This window comes from Leptonychotes weddellii, chromosome 10 (assembly GCF_054177405.1).
Source record: "Leptonychotes weddellii isolate Sample4059 chromosome 10, ASM5417740v2, whole genome shotgun sequence".
NCBI classification, from domain to species: Eukaryota; Metazoa; Chordata; class Mammalia; order Carnivora; family Phocidae; genus Leptonychotes; species Leptonychotes weddellii.
In genome coordinates, this window is record NC_138378.1 from 75,751,483 (window position 1) to 75,779,070 (window position 27,588).

The window sequence follows — 27,588 nt, forward strand, 5'->3', positions numbered from 1 at the left end:
TTTTTTTTTTTTTAAAGATTTTATTTATTTATTTGAGAGAGCGAGAATGAGAGAGAGTACATGAGAGGGGAGAGGGTCAGAGGGAGAAGCAGGCTCCTCGCCGAGCAGGGAGCCCGATGCGGGACTCGATCCCGGGACTCCAGGATCATGACCTGAGCCGAAGGCAGTCGCTTAACCGGCTGAGCCACTCAGGCGCCCAGGAAGGAAATTCTGACACATGCTACCACATGGATAAACTCTGAAGACACGATGCTACGTGAAATAAGCCAGACACCAAAAGACAAATATTGTTTGATTCCACATATGAGGTACCTAAAATAGGCAAATTCACAGAGACAGAGTAGAATGGTGGTTGCCAGAATCTGGAGGGAAGGAGGATGCGGTGTTATTGTTTCATGGGTACAGAGACTCAGTTCAGGAGGATGAAAAATGTTTGGAGATGGACGGTGGTGATTAATGCCACTAAACTATACACTCAAAAATGGTTAAAATGGTAACTTTTATGTCATATATATTTTACCGTAATTTTTTTTTAAACCTGGCACTTGCAGTATATGTTCTAGAGGCACGGACCGGGAGAAGAGCTCATTAATAGAGTAGCATTACTTCTCCTCACCTCAGAACAAGAGCCATAAACTACATCTGGGCCCTGGAGAATCTGGGTGGGGTAGTAGGAGGGGGTAGAAAATAGGAGGCAGGAGCAGGTTTCCCCACAATCTTCTCACACAGAACAGCCCCCTTTGTATCTGTTTTCAATTTTAAGCATGTTCAGAAGAAATTTTGTTTGGAAAAAAAGAGCCACCACATAGATTCATCAATTGTAACAAATGTACAGATCTGGTGGGGGATGTTGATGATGGGGACAGCTATGCATGTTTGGGTGGCAGGGGGCATAAAGGAAATCTCTGTACCATCTTCTTAATTTGCTATAAACCTAAAACTGTTCTAAAAAAATAGTTTTTAGGTGAGGAAAAGGCCACCACTGCCTAAAAACATGTTTCTAAACTACTACCTTCCTTCTCTAAAATGACCACTGGTTGAGAGAACTTTTCATGAAGAGTGAGCCGGCAAGGACCACTCTGCAGGAGGGATCCCCTAGGCACTTTGCAGGCAGGTGCTGGCTCTGTGGGGGGTAAGGAGTCCCATGAGTGGATCCAGGGCCCTTCTAGCCCTTCCCCTGGGCTGAGGTGGTCAGTTATTGGATCTCTGGCTCCATCTCCTCCCAAGGGCAGCTTTCTCAGCTGAGTCACTTCTGGTCTTGACCAGGATGGGGTATAGAAACAGCATCCCCCCCCACCCCTATTTTGGCCTTGGAAACCTTGGCTCCAAGTCCTGGCTCTGCCCTTTATAAGACACGAAACGTCCCAGCCTCTTTATTTAGCTGTAAAATGGGGATAGCCTGACACCACCCATCTCCCAGGATATGATGTGTCATGACACCACCAGACAACGCCCAGCACAGTGTCAGGCACAGAGGACACACACACAAGGAACTTTAGTGTTTGGGCCCTGAAGCTCAGGAATGGTGTCGTGGGCCCCAGTTGTGGGGCAGGCCCCGCACCCTTGAACCTGCCAGGCCAGCCTGGCCAGTCCTAGCACTCACTTGGGGAGCATTTCGTGCACAGCCACCCCCAGAACAAATAGCCATGGAGAGCACTGGACTGACAAAGGCAGCAGCCCCCAGATGCCTAAAAATGCTTTAGAGCCGAGTCACGGTTTCTGGAGCTGGTTTCCAAGGAAGGAAGCCTCTGCCTGCCGCCCCCAGGAGCCTTTCCTGAGGGGCCACACCCTGCCTGCCCTGAACTCATCCCTTCTCGGGACAGTTTCCACACTGGGCTGTGATTTCTTGAAGACAGGTGGACGTTGTCCCAGGCAGGGGTTGAGAGAGTCCCACTAACATCTCCTCTACTATTGGGTACTTCATTTCACTCCCTATGATGCCTCCAACCTACCCACCCTCCTGTCATTTGAGGACTATTCTCAAGGGAGGCAGAACTGGAAACAAATGGAAATAGGGCACTTTTTCTTTCTCTCTTACACTAACACTCTGTGCCTCTCCCTAACAGAGGGCCTGTTTTTGCCTTGTTCATCCTCTTGCTCATACAGACTTCAATAAGGAAGCAGACAAGCAACCTTTGTGCTGGACAGACTTCCTTTACAATCACTGCTAATTCTGGACTCTGGTCCTTCTGGATAGTCTGACATGGGTGAATCACACGCAAGGTATCATATACACGTGACAAACCAGTAGATTCACTAAAAATCTAAGCTCATCTGTCTTCTTTTGCTGCTGCCCACCCTTCTCCCTATAAAAATCATTTTGACTTCATCATCAGAATCTAATTTCCACTAGTTAGATGGAATTGGGTGGTTTTTCTCTACCCCTCGCATTATATTCCTACTGAAAAAAAAATATAAAGAATTTTATTACGCAGTTTCTTAGAACCACCACTTGGCCAAGCCCTACTCTTCTTCTGGCCTTGGGGACACATCAATGAATGGCTCTGCAAACCTCTGAAATATTTCCAAAGACTTTTGATATTGTTATTTTAGTTTATTATTATTATTCTCCCCCATTAGAAGAAATGTTTCATCATTTTGTAATCAAACAGCATTTGCAAATACCAACATGAGGATGTGTAATGTATTATGCATGCATACTATATAATCATCTATTGTTAAGACAGAAACCTCCTGGTGGGGTAACACATCTCCAGTCCCACTGCCTTCTACTTAACGTCCCTCTCTCAGATGGTGTGGAATAAATAATCTTTGTCTCAGAAATACTTGGCTTTTCTCTTCACTCACTGATTGGAGCACCCCTGCAGTCATGCGGGGTGACTCACAGCAGATCTGGGGACTAGGTGGCCAGGGAGACTTGAGGGGACAGGCTACGAAAGAAACAGATACCTGGCCCTGTCTCAGTGAGTGGGCCACCTTCAGGCAATGCAGAGTGAAGAGGGGGGAGTTTGTCCTCCGCCCACCCCCTGCTACTCCCTAAAAACTCACTCCAGCCCAAATCCCAGTGGCTTTGTCCTGCCCTCTGCTCATAGGTCACCCCACCCAGGCCTGCCTGCCCCAGGGAGTGTCCATCTCAGAGCCTCCTCTGCATCTATCTTCAGGGCATCAGGGAACCACTATCAGCAAGCTTGCAGATGAGAAAGTATCCATGCACAAATTCACTCGGATGAACAAAGGAATCCAACAGAAACGGAAGGATTTTAGGCTGTGAGTCAGACTAGGGCTGGGTGGGGAGGACCTGCGCTGAGAACCTGAGATCACAGCATGCCTCAAACCCATGAGGAATATGGCTAGCCCTAATCAGTATCAGCTCAACAGCATCAAATTTATCCAGAATCACTGAGGTTCCAATAAAATACCTTCCCTAAAAAGTGAAGCTTCGGGCACCTGGGTGGCTTCAGCTTAAGCGTCTGCCTTCAGCTCAGGTCATGATCCCAGGGTCCTGGGATCCAGCCCCCTGTCGTGTCCGGCTCCCTGCTCAGGTGGGGAGCCCACCTCTCCCCCTCCCCCTGCTTGTGCTCTCTCTCTCTCGCTATCTCTGTCAAGTGAATGAATAAAATCTTTAAAAAACAAAAAACTATCCTTTTCCGGGGCGCCTGCATGGCTCAGTCAGTTAAGTGTCTGACTTTGGCTCAGGTTATGATCTCAGGGCCCAGTGTCAGGCCCATGGGCTCTGAGCTCAGCAGGGAGTCTGTTTCTCCCTCTGCCTCTGCCCCACAACCCCACCCCATGCTCGTGCTCTCTCTCTCTCTCAAATAAGTAAAATCTTTAAAAAACAAACAAAAAACTATCCTTTTCCCACTGAAGTGGTCATCATTATGAGCATTCCCTATGGAACTAGACAATAATGTGATTATGTTTCCTTATTGTTGCTCTATCCTTCCCCATGGCTTTACTTTCCTGTCATCTGCATGTCTGTCTCTAAAAACAACCTACCAGCCCCAACCTTCCAGGCTGTTTCTTTTCTTCTGTAGTGGTTGGGAAATCAGAGAGCCACTTTTGTCCGAACAGTGTGCTAAGTGTTAACAGACTTGAGGCCCTCAAAGGCTAAAACACCTGGTTTAAATGGAAGGATTTTGACGTAGTTATTTCTGCAGATCCTATTTTCAATAACTTCCAGTTCAGGGCTAAAGTCCAAAGAGAGATGAGGCTTCAAGACTCAATCCCACCAGAATGTTCCTTCCACCATCCTCTGGCTGGTAAGATGTTTCTATTATTGTGATGCTGCATGCAGAGCTCCATGTTCTGCCCTTATTCTGTTTATTATGCATAGCCCTGCCAGGTGAGCGGCACTGATGAGCCCCAATCGGCCCGGGAGCTTTGCCTCCATGAGGAGCTCCAAGAGGAATGAAATGTATGTCCTTGTGACACCTGACACCGAGCTGCCATCTTGCAGGTTTCTGGAGCACTTGACAGACTTCAACCTCCTGCCATGGCACTGCGGCGGCATCCGTGACCATGGCCACTTTGTGGGATGACCAACTGGGCGGGCCCTTGAAAGGAGACTCCACAGACCACCACCAGGGGCACCCAACTGCCGGTGCCATAATGTGCCAGCTCTGCAAGGAACCCAGAGGGCAATGTTTAGACGGGGCCACTTGGCCTGTGTTTGCAGCTGTTCTGAGCAATAAGCTCACTCTGCATTTTTCACCCCATGGGTTGTGACCCATTACTGGGTTATGAAATCAGTTTAGTGGGTCACAACCAGGAATCTTCTTTAAAAAATAAGTAGAACAGAAAATATCCAAGAGCATCACATACAGCGAGGGTGTTATTTTTATAAAACTTTTGCTTCGGTTTTATATACCTGTATGTAGGTGTGTGGTGGTTGGGACATGAGATATGTTTCTCACAGGGAGTGGTGGTCAAGGAAGTTTGAAATGCAATAATCTAACACACATCCATCCTGCACCTACGTCTTCCTGAGACCCATCCCTGCTACCTCCCCACCCTGATGAGAAGTCAAAAGGAATCTGTTCAAGGTCCTAAAATTGGCCTCATCTGGAAGGCACAGGAGTAAGGGAAGCCTTCTTGGGGGAAGTGGGGCTTGCTGTGGCATGAGCAGGAATAGGGAGGGGGCAGCAAGGGCACAAGGAAAGGCATGGGCAGTGTCCTATGGTAAGAAGGAGTGGGGTGAACAAGGGCTGGGAAAGGCCTGTGGGGGATAGCTATAGATGCCTGCATTCTTGGGGAGGTAAACCGAGGGGCTGAGGCTAGAAGAGTGGGAGGAAGAAGCCTGATTTGATTCCAAAGACCCAAAGTTACCTTTGGGGGACACTTGAGGGTGGGAGGGTCAAGGGGGGTGGTGTCTGACCTAGTGCCCCTACCTCTCAGTGATAGTGCCTGCTTTTCTTTTGTCAATTTAAATTTAACTTTTAATTAATTAAAATGAAAATTTCAGTTCCTCAGTTATACTAGCCACATTTCAAACTCTCAATAGCCCCATATGGCTAGTGGCCATCATGTTGTATAACACAGAACATTTCCATCAATGCAGCAAGGTCTACTGGACAGGGGTATTCTAGAATGAGCAAATGATTAATTCATTCCAGGATTGCCTTCCCTCAGGAATCCAACAACTTCCATTATTTCTATTACACCTATAGTTCTAAATGCAAATGTCTCTGGGAGAGGTACTGGAATGACCTAAATTCTTACCAAAGAGTAACTGGTTGATATGAAGAAAGCCAGAGCCTTAGAAGCCATCCATTGTAGGCTGAGTATGTGTGCCAGCATGTGGGAATGAAGGGATGTCAGAAGACGTTGCCCTAGCCGAATGTGCTGTCTGAGGATACTGAAAAATAAAGATAAGCTCCTCTATCAGGGGATGTGGAAAACTTTGAGAACTGTGACAAAGTGACCCACAGTTATTATTCATCTTCAGGTGAGAGTTTATTCCCCAATAGTCCTCAGCAAGGGGGTTATTACACAAGAAATAAGCACTTCTCTATTTCTAGGGAGGGAGTAAGAAAAAGTGGACACAGGCATTCCCAGAGGTAGATGCTTATGGCTCTATCTCCTTCACACCAATGACTCCCTGAAAAACACCATAAGCGCAGGCCTAGAGACCCAAATTCTAACTTGTTATTTCTACCAGGAGCCTCCATCAGCAATCCCAAGGAGAATTATAACAATCGCTGGCCTGCTGGCCCCACGCCCCCTTCCTGTATTCTGGTTTCTGGCTCATCCTCCACCTGCTCACTCCATCATCCAGGTCAGCACCCTATGAGTCACCCCAGACTCCTCCCCTTCCTTCCTTGCTCCCCACCCAAGGTCACCACATCTTGGCCACCTCTCCATTCTGCCATGAATCTGCCCAGCTCTGACCTTCTCCAGCCCTCACTATCACGGGGGCCACCCACTGGTCTTCCTGCTTCCAGTCACGGCCACCTCCAGCCCAGTGGTTCTTAACCACAGATAAGCAACAGAGTAACTTGGAGAGGTGTTTAAAATATAGATTCTAACTCAGTAGATATGGCCAGGTTGAGCACGTGTATTTTGCAAAAGTGCCCCAGGTGATTTTGATGTGTACCCTTCATTAAGAACCACTGCCGCCTCCTCCTCCTCATAATTAATAACAAAACAACAATTAACATTTTTTGTGCACTTACATGTACTACCTCATGTAATCTTCATGACAACCTTGTGAGGTAGGAGCTATCATCTACTCCCATTTTATGGTTGCTGAAACTGAGGCACAGAAGTCCCATGGCTAGTGAGGGGAGGACCAGAACACAACCCACCACTCCTTACCATTCTGCTCTCTACGCCACTTATACACTTGACTTGAAGTGTGGCTCCCTCCTTAACACCCTTTAAACAGTTCCATTAAAAGATGGGAGGGGTGCCTGGGTGGCTCAGTCAGTTAAGCATCTGACTCTTGATTTTGGCTCAGGTCATGATCTCAGGGTCGTGATCAAATCGCACCGGGTGTCAAGCTACACGCTCAGTGGGGAGTCTGCTTGAGATTCTCTCTCTCCCTCTTCCCCTCCCCACCCCCGTGCATGCTCTCTCTCTCTAAAATAAATAAATCTTAAAAAAAAAAAAAAAGAGGGGCGCCTGGGTGGCTCAGTCCATTAAGTATCTGCCTTCAGCTCAGGTCATGATCTCGGGGTCCTGGGATCGAGCCCCGCATTGGGCTCCCTGCTCCTCAGGGAGCCTCCTTCTCCCTCTGCCTCTCCCCCTGCTCCTGCTTTCTCTCTCTCTCTCAAATAAATAAATAAAATCTTTAAGAAAATAAAAAATAAAAATATTTTTTAAAAAAGACAGGAGCTTAGGGACAGATTCATGATTGCCCTCTCCATCAATCTCTCACCACAGCTTCTTTTTTTTTTTAATAAAGATTTTATTTATTTATTTGAGAGAGCGAGAGAGAGAAAGCACAAGCAGGGGGAGCTGCAGGCAGAGGGAGAAGCAGGCTCGCCACTGAGCAGGGAGCCTGACATGGGGCTCGATCCTAGGACCTCAGGATCACGACCTGAGCCAAAGGCAGATGCCTAACCAACTGAGCCACCCAGGAGCACCCCCCCCACCACAGCTTCTTAACACTACAAGAAATATCTTGATCAGGGTGGTGGTTATAGAGTATACACATTATAAAAATTCACTGAGATGTATGCTTAGGATTTGTGACTTTACTGTATGTTCATTACTCCTCAGTAAAAAAGATCCTGCTAAAAGTCACTTCAGAAAGAACAATCAATCAATCAATCAATACAGAAACAAACAAACAAAAAGAAAGAACCAAGCAAATGTGAAATAGGTAAAAACATGCATGCACATTAGAAACTAGGAAGAAGGGGGGCCTAGGTGGCTCAGTTGGTTGAGCAACTGCCTTCAGCTTGGGTCATGGTCCCAGGGTCCTGGGATCGAGCCCCGCATCAGGCTCCTTGCTCAGCAGGGAGCCTGCTTCTCCCTCTCCCTCTACCTGCTACTCCACATGCTTGTGCTCTCTCTCTCTCTGAATAAATAAATAAATAAATAAAAATCCTAAAAAAAAAAAAACACTAGGAAGAAGCCATTACAATGCTGGTGATTACGAACAATTCTTTCTGGAATAACACATTTAAGAACAGATTAAGAGAAGATCCCCAGGGCTAACCCACAGGAAATCCTCAGAGGAGACTGGGGTTGGAGAGGGCCCTGGCTGGAGGCTGGGTCCCCGGCAAGATGGACAGGAAAACCCCAGGCTAGGGTGGCTGGGCTACCGTGGGGGGCATATGGCATTATAGCAGCCACAGCAGCAGAGACACGGGGGCTCTGAAGGTCCGCAGGACTGTCTTTGGGTCAGAGACTATGGAATGTCCCATGTGGAGGTCAATGGCAGTGAGGGGCTTCTTCCTTAAAGAGGCCATGTGATTTCTGCATCGTGAAGAAAGTCCAGGCCCATCAAATCCAGCTCCTGGTATGTTTGGTGCTTATGAATACAAAGGACTCCACTGGGATGACCCATGTTTCCAGCTCCACTGTGCAGCCCAAGGGAGGAGGGCCTAGCACTTTGATTTTGAAGTCTACCTTAAAAGAACAAAGAAAATTCTGAAAAAAACAGTGTGATGATGTATACCTCACACTAGCACCTATTAAGATATATTTAAAGAAAATGTGATCAAAACAGAAGTTACTGGTGTACAAATAGACAATTCACTGGAAGAGACCAGAGAGTCCTAGAGCAGACCCAGGTATACATGGAAATGTACTGTAAGATGCAGTCAGTATTTCATTTTTTAAAAATATTTTATTTATTTATTTGAGAGAGAGAGAGAGCACAAGCAGGGGGAGGGGCAGAGGGAGAAGCCAACTTCCCGCCGAGCCGGGAGCCCGATGCGGGGCTTGATCCCAGGACCCTGGGATCATGATCTGAGCCAAAGACAGATGTTTAACCAACTGAGCCTCCCAGGTGCCCTGCAGTCAGTATTTCAGATCAGGAGGCTAAGGATAAATATTTTAATCATCAGTGACTAGGAAAAAGAAGTTAAATCCTTAATTCTCACAATTCACCAAAATATGACAAATTCCATCTAGATTAAGAATTAAATGTAAATTTTTCCTTTGTTTTTCCTTATAAATGTAAAATTTTTAAAAAGAAACCATTTAAGTATTGAGAATTTATATGAACACATAATTCTGTAGCAGAAAAAAACCTTTCAAAGCCTGACACAAAGACAGAAACATAGGCTCGGCCTAGAGATCCAAATACCAATGAGTTCTCTCCACCAGGAACCTCCATCAACAATCCCACGGTGAATTATAACAATCTCCACCCCTGTCCCCCACCCCTACCTTTTCATGTATCCCTGATTCTGGCTCATCCTCCACCTGCTCACTCTACCATCCAGGTCAGTATCCTTGAATCACTCCAGACTCCTCCTGCTCCCTCCTCATTCCCCCCTCCCAGGGTTACCCCTTCTTGGTCACCTCTCATCCTGCCTTGAATCTGTCCAGGTTGAACCTCTCCAGCTTGGCCCTGACTGAAGGCCTCATCCTGCCACCCTGTTACCAGCTCAAGGATTGCCCATGGGCCTCTCTGCTTCTAGTCACAGCCACCTCCAGCCCAATGGCTTGGAAAGCCTATAAAGACCACCTTGATTGCATGGACATTTTAGATTTATGAATGCTTAAATATGAACAAAACTAAATGGCAAATGACAACCTAGGATAAAATATTTGTTAAATAAGAAAGACAAAGAGTTAATAGCTTGAATATATATCAAGTTCTCCTTTAAATCAAAAAGACGGGGGCACCTGGGTGGCTCAGTTGGTTGAGCAACTGCCTTCGGCTCAGGTCATGGTCCCAGGGTCCTGGGATCGAGTCCCGCATCAGGCTCCCTGCTCCGCAGGAAGCCTGCTTCTCTCTCTCCCACTCCCCCTGCTTGTGCTCCCTCTCTCATTGTCTTTCTCTCTCTGTCAAAAAAAAAAAATCAAAAAGACAAAAAAAGAATAAGCCACACTAAATAATAATAAAATACTGTACAAATGAAATGAAAAAAAGAACATACCAATAGAAAACTAAATAAAGCACATAATCAATTCTTCAAAAGAGAATAACCAGTGACTAATTGGCCTGTAGAAAAAGAGCCCAAGTAATAAAATAATAATTTTTAAAAATTTTTTAAAAATTTATTTGACAGGAGGCGCCTGGGTGGCTCAGTCATTAAGCGCCTGCCTTCGGCTCAGGTCATGATCCTAGGGTCCTGGAATCAAGTCCCACATCGGGGTCCCTGTTCGGCGGGAAGCCTGCTTCTCCCTCTGCCCCTCCCCCTGCTTGTGTTCCCTCTCTCTCTGTCTCTCTCTCTCTCTGTCAAAATAAATAAATAAAACCTTTAAAAAAAATTTATTTGACAGAGAGAGTCACAGTGAAAGAGGGAACACAAGCAGGGGGGGTGGGAGAGGGAGAAGCAGGCTTCCTGCCGAGCAGGGAGCCCTATGTGGGGCTCGATCCCAGGACCCTGGGATCATGACCCGAGCCAAAGGCAGACGCTTAATGACTGAGCCACCCAGGAGCCCCAAAATAATAATTTTTTAAAAAGAAAAGCAAAATATGGGGCACCTGGGTGGCTCAGCCATTAAGCGTCTGCCTTCGGCTCAGGTCATGAACCCAGGGTCCTGGATCGAGCTCCACATCAGGCTCCCTACTCGGCAGGAAACCTATTTCTCCCTCTCCCACTCCCCCCTGCTTGTGTTTCCTCTCTCACTGTCTCTCTCTGTCAAATAAATAAATAAAATCTTAAAAAAAAAAAAAGATAAGAAAAATAAAGCAGTAACAATAAAATACTAGTTTTGCTTATCAAATTTGCAATTAAAAAAAAAGCAGTATTCCCTAATATTGGGAAAGATGTAGGCAAAGAGATGCTCTCATAAGACTGGTAAAGATGTAGGCAAAGAGATGCTCTCATAAGACTGGTGGTAAGAGCCTAAGCTGATCTATCCTTTCTGGAAGGCAATTGGGCAATATGAAAATCACTGGAAGTGTGCATATTTTTTGATCTAGCAATTCTACTTCAAGACTATATCCTAAGGATAAAAATAACGATGTACACAAAGTCAGTATTACATAAAAGCCTTACTGTTAGTCACCTAAGGGGCAATAATAAGAGATTAGTTAAATCATGGTACGTGCACAGTGAAATACTAGAGATCCATAAGAAGTTTATTTACTGTCGAGGAAAACTGTTTACAGTATATTGCTAAGTATAAAAAGCAAGTCACAGAACAGTATGTATGATATGAACTCACTTATGTAATGAAATATGTAAGTGTGTACACATCCATATACATGCACAGAAAAAAAATCTTTAGGCATGTAACCAAAATAGTAATAATACACACTTCTGACTAGTATTATTAGTATGATTTCTTACTTCCTTTTTTGTTCTTTGTGTTTCCCATTTTTAAAAGAAAATGGTGGTGGGGCACTTGGGTGGCTCAATCATTAAGCATCTGCCTTCAGCTCAGGTCATGATCCCAGGGTCCTGGGATCGAGCCCCGCATCGGGCTCCCTGCTCCGCGGGAAGCCTGCTTCTCCCTCTCCCACTCCCCCTGCTTGTGTTCTCTCTCTCACTGTGTCTCTCTCTGTCAAATAAATAAATAAAATCTTAAATAAATAAATAAATAAAAGAAACATGGTGGTGCGATACAGACCTCCTTCCCTACCATCTGCCTGGTGGGGAATCCCTGTCCAGAATTCCCATTTGACTCTGAGTATCTACATCCCTTATATGGACATATGTGGTATTTCTTATGCTGCTATTTAACTTCTCAAACTTAATCTTGTCTCTTCAATTCTCTAGACCGTGGGTACAGTGCCTAGGACATAGCAAGTTCTTGGCAAATGGCCCAAGAAAGAACATGTCACCTCTGTGCCCATGACCCTGTGGGCTGCCTGAGCATGGACTGGTTGGCTCCACAGGTGTGGCATTCAAGCTCAGGCCAGGCTTGAGACTGCATGTTGTGGGCCACCTGTCAATCTTGCCCCATTGAAGATGCTTATTGTTGCTGCTAATTATTGTTGAGTGATGGGCCTGTTTGTTTAAAGCATAGGTTACTACCCCCACACCCAGAGGCAAAGCCAATCCTATGGCATCCTATAATTAATGAATCAATAAGTATTTCCTCTGGCTTTGATCCAACAGATCCCTTCCTACTTCTTCCACCACCCTCACCCCATTTACAACTTCCCATCTTGGCTATTGGAGGCCTCCTTTGGAAAAGCACCCCCTTCATCAAAACTATGGGCCTAATCAGAATAGTCCTGTGTCCCTGGTATCCCAAGCTTGACTCACCAGCTCCTCCTTGTCCTTCTGAGTGATCAGGTCTGCTCTCATATTTAAGCGAATCTGTCACCCAAGCAGTCCAGCCTATAGAATGAAAGAGCCCTAAGAGACCATTGTGGGAAGGACACAGGATTTTTTATGCAAATTCAGTAAGTTAATTTTCATGTTGTCCATAATCTCTGTAATCAGTACTCACTTTGGTTAAACTGTCTGGAGAAAAAAAAAAATACAAAAGCCATCAGAAATGGGAGAGTCAGAATCTGGGAGAAAAGACCAGTCAACTGCTTTTTTTCCCCTCCTTGTAAAGATATAAACAATCCCTGGTGCTCCAAAGGTTCTAGAAGTAGCAAAGCAGGGAGAGAGGTCCCGCATGTGCTTACCATGAGCATATCTGGAGATCAAGCCTAGACTGCCACCATGGGAACCTTGGACTAGGTACTACACAGCTCCGTGCCTCGGCTTCGTCATCTGCAAAATGAGATGATAATAGTGGAACCTGCCTCACAGACTTGTTGTGGGGATTAAATGAGTTAATGGAGATAAAGCACTTAGAACAGTTGCTACAAGTGAACAAGACATAAGTGTTTGCCACTGTTAACAGAAGGAGTCACACGGTGACAGCCATGTTGAACTGTCTGCCCTTCTGTAGCCAATGGTTTCTCAGCCTCAACACTATTAACATTTTGGGCTGGGTAACTCTTTGTTGTGAGCAGCGGTTCTGTGAACTGCAGGATGTTTAGCAGTATCCCTGGCCTCTCTCTACCCACTATATGCCAGTAGTACCCCCCTAACCCTCCGACATACCAATTTGCAACAACCAAAAATATCTCCAAACATTGCTAAATGTCCCCTGCCAGTGGGGTTGGGGTGAAATCGCCCCTTTCAGAACCACTGATATAGTCCTATAAAAGCCACTGTCAGGGGACACCCAGCTGACTCAGTAGAGCATGGACTCCTTTTTTAGAGGGGAGGGGCAGAGGGAGAGGGAGAGAAGAATCTTAAGCAGGCTCCATGCCCAGCATGGACGGAGCCTGAGGCAGGGCTCAATCTTGCGACCCTGAAATCATGACCTGAGCCGAAATTAAGAGTTAGACGCTCAACCTACTGAGCCACCCAGGTGCCCCTAGAGCACCTGACTCTTGATCTCGGGGACATGAGTTCAAGCCCCACATTAGGTGTAGAGTTTACCTTAAAAGGGGAGGGGGGCACCTGGGTGGCTCAGTCAGTTGGGTGGCTGCCTTTGGCTCAGATCATGATCTCAGGAGTCCTGGGATTGAGCCCCACATTGGGCTCCTTGTTCAGCGGGGAATCTGCTTCTCTGTCTCCGTCCACCCCTCCCCCTGCTTGTGCTCTCTCTCTCTCAAATAAATAAACGAAATCTTAAAAAAAAAAAAAAGCCACTGCTAAAAAAAAGAAGCTATGCCACACACTCTGAGCAGGTCTGGTATGGATCCCGGACTGAAGGTCCCACAATGGGGCCCCTTGTGGTTTGATGTAGGAGCTGCAGGTGGGGAAGTAAAGAGTGGCCAATTCCGTCTCTGTAGATAGCTGCCATTTTCTCTCCCTGCAGATGGAATGGGAAACTGGGGCCATTCTAACTGGGAGGGACCCTCACCCCTGAGAGACTAAGAGGGTACAGAGAGAAAGGGAGTCCAGGAGCTGACTTCTCTGGCAGCTTGTGTCTGTGGCCTTAATTAGAGAGAGCCCTGTCGAGCCCAGAGGGGAGAAGGCCATATAGGATTCAAACTTAAAGCCTTGGCCATGGCAGAAAACATGCTCTCACCTAGTGAGGCCTCTGGGCACAGGAGCCTCTGCAGCCCCTCTGTTCTCAGGAAACAAGCAGGCTCTGCACTTGATTATGAAAAGAAATACACTACTCTTTTCATAAAATAACCTCCTGACCACATAGCACTATTAAAACTTGACATGCACTTATTTTGACCCAGGAGTTGCTACAGATGTATTCTATGGCTATATTAGCCAGGTGCACAGCATCTACACAGGGCCTGTGGTGTCCTAATCTAGAGTACAGGCTTGGGACTTCACTGCCCTGTTCAAATCCCAGATCTACCACCTACCAGATGGTGACTACAGGAAAGTTACTGATTTCCTTGTGACTTAATTCAATCATTTGTGAAGCAGGGGCAATAATAGGGCCTATGTCACTGGACTATTACAAGGGATATGTGACTTACTACATGCAAAGAATAAGGTCTATGGTCAACAAATGTTAGATATTATTATGTTCATTGTGCCCTTAACTGGTAATAGCTAAAAATCTGGAAATGTATGCCAATCAACTGGTTACATACATGTGGCACATCTAGTCTATAGAATACTGGGCATCATTAAAAGAAATGAAGTTGAACTATATCTACTTAAATGATAGAATTCATTTAATAAGATCAAATTGCTAAATAATCAAATATGTTGCAGATAAGTATATATAGTTTGGGATTATTTGTATATAAAAAGAGCTCTATAGTAATGGATAAATGTCTTTATCTGCATAGAAAAATTTCTAGAAGAACCATCAAGAGGCTGTTGGCGGGGCACCGGAGTGGCTCCGTCGGTTAAGCGTCTACCTTCAGCTCGGGTCATGATCCCAGGGTCCTGGGACTGAGCCCTGCATCGGGCTTCTTGCTCAGTGAGGAGCCTGCTTCTCCCTCTCCTTCTGATTGCCACTCCCCCTGCTTGTGCTCTCTCTGTCAAATAAATAAATAAAATCTTAAAAAATAAAAAAAGAAGAAGCTGTTAGCAATAGTTGTATCTAGTGAGTAGGAACAGAGGACTGGAGAACTTTTGCTTTCTCCTTTGGTACTGTTAAAATTTTCTGTGAGCATGTATGTTTTTGAAAATAATTTTTTTTTTTAAGATTTTATTTATTTATTTGTCAGAGAGAGCACATGCAGGGGGAATGGCAGGCAGGGAGAGAAGCAGGCTCCCCACTGAGCAAGGAGCCCGTGTGGGGCTTGATGCAGGGCTCAATCGCAGAACCCTGGGATGATGACCTGAGCTGAAGGCAGACAGTGACTGACTAAGCCACCCAAGCGTCCCTAATATTGTTTTTTAAGATTTTATTTATTTATTTGAGAGAGAGAGAATGAGAGACAGAGAGCATGAGAGGGAGGAGGGAGGGTCAGAGGGAGAAGCAGACTCCCTACCGAGCAGGGAGCCCGACGCGGGACTCGATCCCGGGACTCCAGGATCATGACCTGAGCCGAAGGCAGTCGCTTAACCAACTGAGCCACCCAGGCGCCCCCTAATATTGTTTTTTAAAAAAGAACAAGATAAATTTATATCTACTGATGTGGAAACATTTTTAAGATATATTGCACTTTTTTTTCAAAAGTGGCAGAATATGAATAGCACAAGCCACAGGAATGAATCTCGGTTCACAAATTCAAGTGTGCAGGACACCAAACTTCAGTTTCTATAACTCAACTCAATGTTTATGGTCAGCTTCCATTGTGCCAACAGGAAACTCAACTCTAGGTGTGTCTGAGTTCTCCAGAATACTGAGAAGTGCCAGCAAGGAACACAGGAGGTGGCTGTGAAGCTGGCTGAAGCCATATCCAATAGCCTCTGCCACTCTCTGCCACCCACGGGCATCCAAGAATCTTGGACCAGGCTGCCTGTGTCCCTACAGCTTGGTCCCAACATGCGGTCCCACCACGTGGCCACCACTCTCTGGAATCTCACTCCTGCCTGCCCAGGTGATCTGCTAGAAGGCAAGGTGGGACTCTGGAGACCACAGATCTTTCTCCCCTGTCTCTCCTGTCCCAAGCCTGTCTGGGGAGGAGAGCTCTGCAAAGCGTTGGGGGTCTTTCCACTCCAGGTGAAATCCTTCTTCTTTCTTGTTTCTAGTCAAGGTATTCAGTCTGTGCAAAAGAATCCTTTTCCTTCAATGAGCTATTCCACAAACCCTAAAGTTCTCCTAAGCGCATAAGCTTTTGGCACACAAAAGCCAGAGACACCTGAAACTTGATTCCAATTTCTAATCTGGGGAGCTAGTTCAGGAGGAAATGAGCTCCAAGGATGTGAGAGTGGGAAAGGGGAAAATCCACAAGGAGGAAAGTGATTAATTTCTCAAATATTATGCCAGCCACGCAGATGTGTAAATGCAGAGCAAAAAGTCTGAACATTCGCACCAAAGAATTAACAGTGTCTACCTGTAGGGTAAGCTTTTAAGATAGGGCAAGGGCTAGAAGGGGAGCTTTCCCTTTTTATTGTATGTATTTCTAAACTGCTTTTGTATTTTAGTGATGAAGCTCTATTCAGTATTGCATATATCATCTACTATTTGAAACATATAAATACATATATATTTTTCCCTCCAGGCTGGAGTTGGAGGGTGATGCAGGTCACAGCTGTTTAGCCCACTGAAGAGCAGAACCTTGGGGAGTGTATTTGCATGAAGGGCTGAGAGACTTGTTAGGAAAAAGAATTCTTTCTAAGGGAAGAAGGAGAAGAGCACAGTGAACTGACCCGGGGCCAAAGCTTTGCTCAGTGGAAGGGGGAAGTAATCCTGAGCTGAAGCAGTAGCTGATGGACACACACCCGTGGGACCAAACCTCAAGACCCTATAAAGCAATGGGGGCACCAGCAGCCTCACAGCCCTGCTCCTACAGAGGAGCCAGCTGACCTCATGCCAACAGGAGTGGCAGTGGCTCCCAGCAGGCGTGGGGTGTCTAATGGGTGGGACAATGTCCAGCAGAACTGATAGCTTCATGGGGTGTGGCAGGGGCAAAGGGAGGCTGCAGAGTGGAGGAGGGGAAAAGATAGCTGGGAGTGGGAGGGTGTAGCTGTCTAACCTTATCCACCAGCACATGGGAGACACACACCCTGGGGACGCCCAAAATGCTCACGGGGTGAGGCTGTGGGAGGTAGGCAAGACCTGGAATTCTGCACTGGCAGGTAGGAGCAAGAGTCAGAGATACACGTGGACAAGCTCTAATGATGTGATGAGTGCACAGGTGTCCAGGTGTGTGCACAGGCGGGGAGCACCAGAGAGGGAGCCACAAAGTCTACATGGGAGGGGTCAGGGAAGGGCTCCTGAGTCAACTGACGTTGGTAGTTCAGAGTGGGTGGGAAGGGTGGATGGCATGAAGAACTGCATGTGCAAAGGCCTGGAGCTGTGCGGGAGCTAGCCAGAGACTGGGGGAACTATCTGAAAGCACCTCAGACTCAATACAGGGGAGTGGTCAGTGAGGCCACACAGACTGTGTTCCATGATAAGGAATTTGAACTTTATCCTGCTGGCAATGGTGAAGCTCAGAAGAGGGCTTTATGCAGGGAAATGAGATGAACACATTACCAGGCAAATTTTTCACTACCACACTCCTACCACTCCTAGCTAACTCCCACCAAGTGTGCAGTCTCAGAGTGTTGCTTCCTCCAGGAAGTGTTCCCTGACCACCTCTTGGACACAGCTAGCCCTCAGCTCAGGCTTCTAGAAGCTCCCAAGCACCACCCTCTCTTCCTTCCCCATCACGCTGTGTCTTGATTACCTGTGCCCTGTACTTTTTTCTGTCCCCTCATACACTGTGAGTGCTGGAGGACAAGGATTACATCTGTTGTGTTCTGTATTCTATCCCCAGCACCCCACACAGGGCCTGGCATGATAAATATTCAATATGTATTTATTTAGTAGGAAACAAAACAACAACAACAAAGCCTGTGAGAAGACAGTCTTGTGGTTTCCAGCCAGAGCTGCAGATTACAAGTTGGAAAGGGGAGACAGGGGGACGGGGGAGACAGCTCATGCAATAGTTTGGTTAAGGAGCGATGAGGGCCTGACCTGAGGCAGTGGTGGTAGAACTAGAGAGCAGAAGAAGATTGAGAAAATATTTAGAAGGCAGCACTGATAGGCTTGGGTGATTAGATGAGGGAAGTGAGGGGATCAGATAAGGAAAGGAGGGCTCCTGGGCTTCTGGCTTAAGCGGTGGGTAGATGACAGATTAACCAAGACTGGCTATTCTGGAAGAGGAGGCAATGTGTTGGGGAAGATGATGAAATCAGTTTAGACATGTTGACTTTGACATGCCTGTAGGGCATACAGGTGGAGAGGTCCCAAGGGCAGCTGGAATCATAGCACTAGAGCCCAGGACAGACATCTTGACTGAAGATAGAGATTTGGGAGCTGTCAGCCTACAGGTGATTATTAAAGATCAAGGAGGGGATAAGATAACCCAGGGAGCAAAGGAGGAGGGAAAACAACAAGGAGGATCCCCACCTGTAAGAGGTGTGGGGGGGAGGGCTATGGAAGGGAAAGGAGACATAAGATAGGAAGGGAGAAGAGAGCTGTTATCACAAGGGAGAAGTGGCTTCAAGGAGTAGTAAACAGGGTCTAACAGTATGTAGAAAGAGAGCTGGCCCCAGCCCTGGCTCCCCTTAATAGTTGAGAAAACTGAGGTCTAGGGATACTGAGGTGTTCAAAGCCACAAACTATTATTGCCCACGAACACACACATTGGTGGCTCTCAAATTATGATCCCTGGAGTCCTGGGGGTCCCGAAGACCCTTCCGGTGTGGTCCAAGAGGCAAAGAACATTTTTATAATAATACCAAGACTTGGGGTGCCTGGGTGGCTCAGTTGGTTAAGCGACTGCCTTTGGCTCAGGTCATGATCCTGGAGTCCTGGGATCGAGTCCCGCATAGAGCTCCCTGCTCAGCAGGGAGTCTGCTTCTCCCTCTGACTCTCCCCCTCTCATGTGCTCTCTCTCAAATAAATAAATAAAATCTTAAAGAAAAATACCAAGACTTTTTTGCAGTACTCACTTAGTTGACATTTGAACTGATAATACAAAAGCAACAGTTGATAAAACTGCTGGGGACTTAGCACAAATCAGTGAAGTCATATTCTGCTCCCCAGGCACTTTGGTTTAAAAAAAGGCTAGCTTCTCATAAGAATGCCCATGATAGAACAATAATTACTGATTTTTTAACATGACCCTTGGGGTGCCTGGCTGGCCTGTGACTCGTGATCTCAGGGTTGTGAAATTGAGCCCTGTGTTGCGTGTAGAGATTACTTAAAAATAAAATCTTAAAAAAAAAAAAAATTACCGTGAGTACATTTTGTTAATAGTCTGTGCATAAAGCACTTCTGCTACATACCAAAGTACTAGATAAATTTATGTGATTGTTTGCTTTGAGAAATGAACCACCTCCTTTTTTCATGAAACATTTTTATTAGAAAAATGACCCCCCCCCAAAAAAAAGGAAAGAATGACTGACAAATTATGATTACTCAGATGTGGGCCTTTGGCAGTCATTTTCTCAAAAATTAATGAAGTGAGCTTGTCACATCAAGGAAAACTGACAGTATTTTTTGCCAATGATAAAATTTGATCTGGCAAGTGAAAATTAGAATTTTATTTTTATTTTTTTTAAAGATATTTTTTATTTATTTATTTGACAGAGAGAGAGAGCACAAGTAGGCAGAGCCACAGGCAGAGGGAAAGGGAGAAGCAGACTCTCTGCTGAGCAGGGAGCCCGATGCAAGACTCGATCCCAGGACCCTGGGATCGTGACCTGAGCCGAAGGCAGCCGCTTAACCGACTGAGCCACCCAGGCGCCCCGAAAATTAGGATTTTAAAAACTTGTCTCCACACCATGAGCTTCACAGCTTCCTGGTACTTAAAGACTTTGCTGATGACATCAGTGGTAATACTAGGAATGTAATACTATGGATTGAAATGTGTCTACATTGGGAAGATCTCCATAAATCACTGAGCCATTATTTTCCAAATGACCAATGCATAATGTCTCAAGCATGAACTAAAGAACCATTCAAAGTGCAAGACAAATCAATGGAGTTTAATATAGCTGAGGATGAGAAGTTCAATGACATGGTTTCAGATCTCACATTGCAACTACCTTTCAGAAACTGCCATTTGTCCAGTTTTGGTGAAATATCGAAGAAGATATCCACAATTATCTGAAAAGGCTACTAAAAATACTCCTACTTTTTTCAGCTACGAATCTGTAGGAAGTGGGTTTTTATTCATCTACTCCAACCAAAGCAACGTATCATGATAGACTGGTAAAGAAGCAGATACAAGAACCCAACTGTCTTCTGTTAAGCCAGTCACTAAAGACATTTGCAAAACTGTAAAATCATGACTCTCTGAATTTTTTCATTTTAGATAATATATTTTTATAAAAAGTATGAACATGTAAAGGACTTATTACTGTTATTTTTACATAATAAATACTTTTAAAGTCTTTTTCTAATATTTGTTTCCATATCTGTATTATGGTAAATATCTACAGCTACAGCCCACATAAATAAAGGTGTTTGAAGTCCTCAATAATTTTTAAAAGTGTAAAAGGGTCCTGAGACCAAAACACTTGAGAACCATTAATATAGACCACCCTTTCCTGCCTCCCAGTTCTAGGAGCTTATTTCTAGCACACCCACCCCTCCCATGCACTTCTCCGTAAAATACAGAATTATAAAACAAAATAAAAAATAAAACTTAGCTGAAGAAGAGATGAGACAGCAGGTACAGTGAGCTAAGCAGAGAATAAGACCCTTTCCTTCCCTTCAAAATAATGTTCCTTTAAGGGCCACGGCCTGGTAACTAACCCTGCCAGGGTAGGCTGGGTTCCTCCACACCCCCTTCCTACTGCCACCTGTGGGAGAAGACAGACTGGGGGCAGAGGGCTCAGTGGGAGTTCAGGTGTCATCTCCTTCACATTCAGTATCTGATTTGATACAACAGCCAATGAAGCAAGTAAGGCAGGTGGGGTTTTCTGTATTAGTCACTATTTACAGGGGAGGAAACAGAGGTCTGTATCTTGCCTGACACCAACCAGTAAACAAAAGATGGGGAGGGTGGGCAGAAGCATTGGGTTCCTTCCACTGGGCACTAACTCTATGATGCCTCTCTTCCCCACTCAAGCCTAGAGGTCCATCATTAAAGATGCATTATTTTACATGTAAAGTCTTCTCTTACGTTTATAAGCCACATAGATTTCTTCTTTTAAACCTCTGTTCCTTCTTTTGGGTAACTGATCTTTTTGTAATAGTTTGTAAGAAAAAGTGACCCTTTGTATTGCTTTTCAATTCCAAAACTGGTTTTAAAATGATTAAGAAGTGGGGTGCCTGGGTGGCTCAGTCAGTTAAGCATCAAACTCTTGATTTTGGCTCAGGTCATGATCTCAGGGTTGTGAGATTGAGCCTTGTGTTGGGATTCTCTCTCTCCCTCTCCCTTGCCCCTTCCCCCACCCCGTGCCCCCCAAAATAAATAAATAAATCTTTTAAAAATGATTAAGAAGTTAATGAAATAAAAGAGAAACAAACAACAGACATAACACAAAAGCTGGTTCTTACAAAACAGAAGTCTAACAAAACTAATCATGAAAAAAGCATGAATCATTAAATATACAATATTGGGAATGAAAAAGGGAAAATAAAGTACAGTAGAGATATAAAAACAAGACTATGAACATTTTATGCTAATAATTTTTAAATTTTGAGAAAAAATATATATTTTTAAGATTTTATTTATTTATTTGAGAGAGAGAGCATGAGCAGAGGGAAGGGCAGCGGGAGAGGGAGAAGCAGACTCCCCCCTGAAGACCCAGGACCCTGGGATCATGACCTGAGCCGAAGGCAGATGCTTAACCGACTGAACCACCCAGATGCCCCTTGATAAAAATTTTAAACTACCAAATTACTTGACTAGAGAAGTAATAGTTATAGTAAAATTTATATAGCAGTAGTAGAAGTAATATTTTGGGTCTCTCTTAAATGCAAACCCCTCAGGGAAGTAAGTGCTAGTGAGTTCCTTCCTTGGTCATCTTTTGTGACACAAGAGATGGGTCTTTGGAACCTAGGCCTACCTGGATGGAAGAGGGTGCTGAGAGTACAGAGGAGGTGTTAGCACGGCCCCTTGTTTGGCAACCCTGGTTGGCCTGAAGTCAGATTACCAGGCTATACCAGGCTGCCAAGACATCCCCTGCTTGCTTCCACAAGATTCAGCACCTTCAACAAGAGATTCCACCTGCCCTGTCAGTCCCAGGTGGGCACTAAGATGCCTCTGTTAATCTGGCTCTGCCTAGCCCAAAGTGTCAGCCTATAATCCCCTCTTCCCTTACCTGATTCCTCCTTCCCTCCTCCCCGCTCCTTCTCCTCTTCTTCCCTCTCCCAACCTCCTCTCCCCCATCTTCTGTTGGAAGACACAGGAGCTCCAGGTGTGGCTGGAGTCACATCAGGTGCTACACCACCTCTCCCCACACCCAGCCCGCTTCCCATGCCCACCACCTGGTACTTCTGGCCACAGGAATTGCAGCAAATATGTGGAGGCCTGAAGCCTAACCCTCAGCCTGTCTTGGTCCATTCCCCAAACTCCTTTTTTTTTTTTTTAAGATTTTATTTATGGGGTGCCTAGGTGGCTCAGTCGGTTAAGTGTCTGCCTTCAGCTCAGGTCAGGATCCCAGGGTCCTGGGATTGGGCCCCGCGTTGGGCTCCCTGTTCGGCAGGAAGTCTGCTTCTCCCTCTCCTTCCCACTCATGCTCTCTCTCACTATCTCTCTCTCAAATAAATAAATAAAATATTTTTTATTTGACAGAGAGAGAGAGCACAAGCCGGGGGGAGCAGCAGGCAGAGGGAGAGGGAGAAGCAGACTCCCCATCGAGCAGATAGCAGAGAGCCCGACATGGGGCTCGATCCCTGGACCCTGGGATCACAACCCAACATCCCCAAATTCATTTCTGAGTCTGATGTTGGAATGGGATAGAGAAGGGGTCCAAGGAATGTGATGGTGTGTGCAGTAAAGGGAAGTAATTGTCTAGCTCTGAGCCCTGTTACTGGGAGTTAATGCAACAGATCTATCCTTTATACCTTACACTGTCTGTGGCCCAAATGAATGTCCAACACATATAAGCACTACTGTGTCTCTAATTTGTCAGTTGGATGAATAAAAGTTAAATCTGTTAAAATGTGTTACTCTGTCTACACCAGCTTGTGACCACTAGCATTATCTCAAGCAACAGACACCAGAAGCACCACCACTACAGTGTGTGTGTGTGTGTGTGTGTTGGGGGTAGAAATCAATTAAATGTATTTAATAATGACAGAAAAGGTGATCTTCAGGATGGGAATGACCAATGTATACAACATTGCTGTGGTCAAATTGTGAGGTCGTGGGGAGTAGGAGTGGGAAGGAGGCCACAACAGAAAGTTGAGTTTAGACAGAAAAGGTTCCTTGGCGGACCCTGCAATGCTTTAGCCTTCGATTGACCCTAGCCCCTAACAGCCCCTAGGGCAGGTGCTTCAGTGGACTCCTAACCTTACTCAAAGCCTCAGGGGTGGGATGGGCTGTAGAGGACAGATACTCACTGTGACCTACAACTTCTGCTGACTACCTGGGTCTGCAGTAGCCAGCCTGTCAGACAACAGAAAACAGAAAACCGATGCTGCAGTGACACTGACCACGCCCAAGGCCAGTTGACTAGGCATGTTCAAGTGCATTTAATAGGGTGGGTTGGAACAATTTAAAATCTGTACCATACCAGATGTTTGGTGGTCCTTACCAAAGTCAGCCTCTGGAGGACAACGCAGATAGGAATCCCCAACAGAGAACTGAAAACCTACAAGAGTAAGAAAAGAGGTGCCAAGTCACAGGCACTTCCTAGTCCAGGTTGGTATTATGATTTGAAAGGCCCTAAGGAAGGTCCCCACCCCCTCTACCTATCCAGTGAAATTATGCCTATAATCCCCAAATTAGAGTTCTCTTCCTTTCACTGTACTTCCACTAGTCTGGGCAGTGCTGGGTGAAGCTAGGACCAGGGTTACTCTGAGCAGTTGGCACTCTTCCACCCCAGTTCAGAGGAAGACTCTGAGGAAGAAGTGTGATGGAAGTAACAATGGGACACAGCTTTCTAATATTGCCTGTTACTGATTCTATTGCTGGTCTAGACTTCCAGGTCTCTCTCCCTAACCCCACCAAACCTATTTGGGTTCAATACTCAGAAACAGTAAGCTGCTTCTTCAAAGTACCCACCACCCCCTGCAACCGGAGACCTACTAAATCAGGTTGCTCAGCATGTGCACTATGTAGGCCCAAGGGCTAGAGGTGATTAACTCAAGACTTCCCCCTGCAGCTGCCTCTGTATGCAGGATGGAGTGAGGGACTTTGGAGGTGACACAGTAGAAGCCTGGTATATTTTGATGTGATCTGTCAGGCCCTTAGAAGAAGTCCCCCTTCCAAAAATATCCCCCCTATTCCAGACCACCTGGCACCTAAAATTTCATTAGAGGGCACTTAAAGTTACTCAGTAGGTTCCCGGAAAAACACAAAGATCTCAACTCGGGCTGAAGGTGGAGGATTAGTGAGAAGTCACATTAGAACAATGAACGGCGGCAGCCTTGGAATTCCTAGATGAGGGCCTAGGGATGGCAATCCAGTGGGAAGAGGAGTGAGGGTGGGGAAGTTGGAGGGTTGGGAGTATCTATAATAAAAGTGCATTTTCATAGCAAATAGTTTTTAATCACATCAAAATCAATCCCTCCCTCCAATCCTTAGTCATTTTGCCTGTCAGAGCAGGCAAACACCCAAGGCTGAGCTGAGGAATAAAGGAATTCTCCGCAGGGTCTTCTCCCTGGAGGAGGCCAAGGACAGGAGTACAGCCCCTTGGGCCAAGAATGGCAGGAAAGGAGCACGGTAAATTGTGGGCTGGATTGCCCAGTCACATGATGGGATCGCGCTGCTTCTTGTCACGTAATCTCTTTTTCCCTCCTCCTCTGGTCTCTCCCTCTCCTCCTTTCCCCTCCCTCTGCTCTGTTTTGATTTAGTTAAAATAGATGCAAACTCTGGTCTTTTCTATTTTTAATACCTAGCCATTACATAATCCACAACATAATTGCTGACTTGAGAAACTATTGGCAAGAGTAGAAAATCCCCAGAGTTTTAAACAGGAAAAGGATTATTACAGCACAAAAGCCTTTGGCAGTTTTACTGACTGGTAAACCGTCTGTAATCGTCACTTGCCAGTGGAAGTCACATGGGCCCTGGGAAACACTCTCCCCACCTCAGGGAAAGCAGGCTTGGGGGAAGGGATGAACCATAGCCTAAGCTGGAAGGAGGCTGCTTTGTGTATCCAGGCAGGGGGTTGGGTGGGATGCCTGGAGCTCCGGCTGGGCCCAGACACCAGGGCTAAAGGAGTGAGCTTCAGGTTACCTGCCCTCCCCAGGCCACCTTTTAACTGCTTTTGTTCCTTGCTAAGAGTGAAGTCTCCAGCATCCGCATCCCTCTTCAATTTCCTGGAATCTTCAAACAGCCTCCAACACACTCCTGAGCAAGCCTTACTCAGAGTGGACTATCCCGTTAAATGTATGATTTCATTAAGACACAGGAGCAAGGAAGACTGCTTGTGAATCACAGAGACCTGACCTACTCCTCTGCTTTCCATTTATTTCCATCCACCATACTATTCAATTCTTCAATGAAATGAGCCAATAAAAATATAATAACTAGAGATTTGGTAAAGGGTTGGAAGGGGAGCAGATTCTGCCACCCCAAAATATGTCTCTTTGGCATAAGGATTTTTCTGCACTAAAAGCAATCAAAACACAGCAAATTTAGGAAAAGCTCTTTACCTCCCCCCTCAACTGCCTAAATTTACATTGGAAGGGGGCCTATACCTGGACACTATTACCAGAGATACCTTTTTACCTAAGAAACTTATCTGCACAAAAGGACAACCTTTTTTTCCCAAACATCTCCTCTTGTGAATGGCCTTCCTTCCCTTTGTATCCCCAGACCTCTACCTCTTTCCTTAGCTCAGGATGTTATATAAAACTTCAATTACTTGACTGCCCTTTGGGCCTCATATTTTTATGGGGCTCCCATACATACAAAATTTGTTTTTCTCCTGCAATCTATTTTATATCAATTTAGTTATTAGACCAGACAAACATTCTAGGAAGAAAGAAGGGAACATTTTCCCGCCTCTCCAGATTTCACAACCAAATCAAAATTATCTCATTAAGACAAAATGGTCTGTATGTGTGTTGCGGATATCGCTAGTGTAGGAGATACAGAGGGGACAGGGATAGCTTTCCCTGATTTTGCCATTCTGCCACAGTCCCATCCCCAATAATTGAGGATAGCCAGTCCAATTTGGGTACCTACGGGGTGACAATTCCTTCAAAAAATGTTTGCTGAGGGGCACCTGGGTGGCTCAGTTAGTTAAAAGTCTGACTTGGTTTTGGCTCAGGTCATGATCTGGGGTCATGAGATTGAGCAGGGCTCTGCACTCTGCAGGAAGTCTGCTGGAGATTCTTTCCCCTACCCTCTCCCTCCCCCCCCCCCCGCTTCTCACCCCCTCACTTCCCCCCCCCAACACACACACACTCTCTCTCTCTCAAAAAAAAAAAAAAAAACCTTAAAAAAAAATGTTTGCTGAATGCCACACATTTAACCACCTGCTATGGACATAAGAGTGAGCAAAATCACTGCCCTCATAAAACTGCCAGTTCAGTGAGAGAGATGGACATTAACCAAAATATTACATAAACATATCATTACAAACCATGATAAAGGCTTATGGAGGGTAACGTGTAGGGCACTAGGGGCACTTAGATCAGAGGGACCTGATAGGGCCTGAGGGTTCCTAGAATATTACCCTAGGGACTTCAGGGTCCTTTTAATTCAGCATCTGATCTTCCTTCCCTTCCTCCTCCCCCCCTCCTTGCTTCCTGTAGTAAATATTTACTGGGTTTTTTCCTATGTACAGAGGATAATGCTAAGTTCTTTGTATGTATGGTCTCATTTGGTTCATATAACAAACTTACAATTCAGTACTTTAAGACAAAAGGGTCTGATGAGAAAGGCGAAACCACACTTTGTTATGAGAACTATATACAATTCATAACATGAATTAAGACTCTACTGGCTGCAGGTGACAAATATCCCAATCACACTTTCGAAAATAAAACAGGAAAGCCTGGACTCATGTAAATGGCCAGAATGAGCCTAGCATAAAGCATGGTCAGATCCAGGTGCTTCAAAGATGCCACCTAGGCTCTGTCTCCAACTCACAACTCAGCTTTCACCTGTGCTGGCTTCAGCACTCCCCCTGGGGTGTCAAGATGACCACTTGCAGCCTCAGAATTATGCCCATTCTACAGGCTTGGCAACTCAGTTGGAAAAAAAAAATGAGAACTCACTTTTTAATAGTTCCAACAAAACTCCAGAGTCCTTAATTGGCCTGGATTTGAGACCATACCAACATCAACTGCTGTTCTCTGATTGGCAGTCATGTGTCCTCCATCTAGAGCCAAGGGATA

The 27,588-nt window shown here is 45.6% G+C and overlaps 1 protein-coding gene across 49 annotated transcripts in view; it reads right to left on the reverse strand.

The window, feature by feature from the left end:
- The window catches only part of LOC115943569 (retroviral-like aspartic protease 1), a 109,742-nt gene that overhangs the window by 31,639 nt on the left and 50,515 nt on the right, over positions 1-27,588 (reverse strand). For 28 of the 49 annotated variants that reach the window (XM_081832137.1, XM_081832135.1, XM_081832119.1 and 25 more), the window contains 2 exons: positions 12,671-12,758; positions 12,300-12,374 (listed from right to left, as the gene is read on the reverse strand). The exons of 2 other annotated variants lie outside the window; for them this stretch is intronic. The gene's annotated coding sequence lies outside the window, so the exon portion shown is untranslated. Of the gene's footprint in view, positions 1-4,539; positions 5,816-10,748; positions 11,590-12,299; positions 12,501-12,670; positions 12,759-23,637; positions 23,684-23,831; positions 23,889-27,588 lie in introns of those variants that run through there. 19 more of the 49 variants (XM_081832123.1, XM_081832118.1, XM_081832105.1 and 16 more) reach the window with 10 other exon arrangements.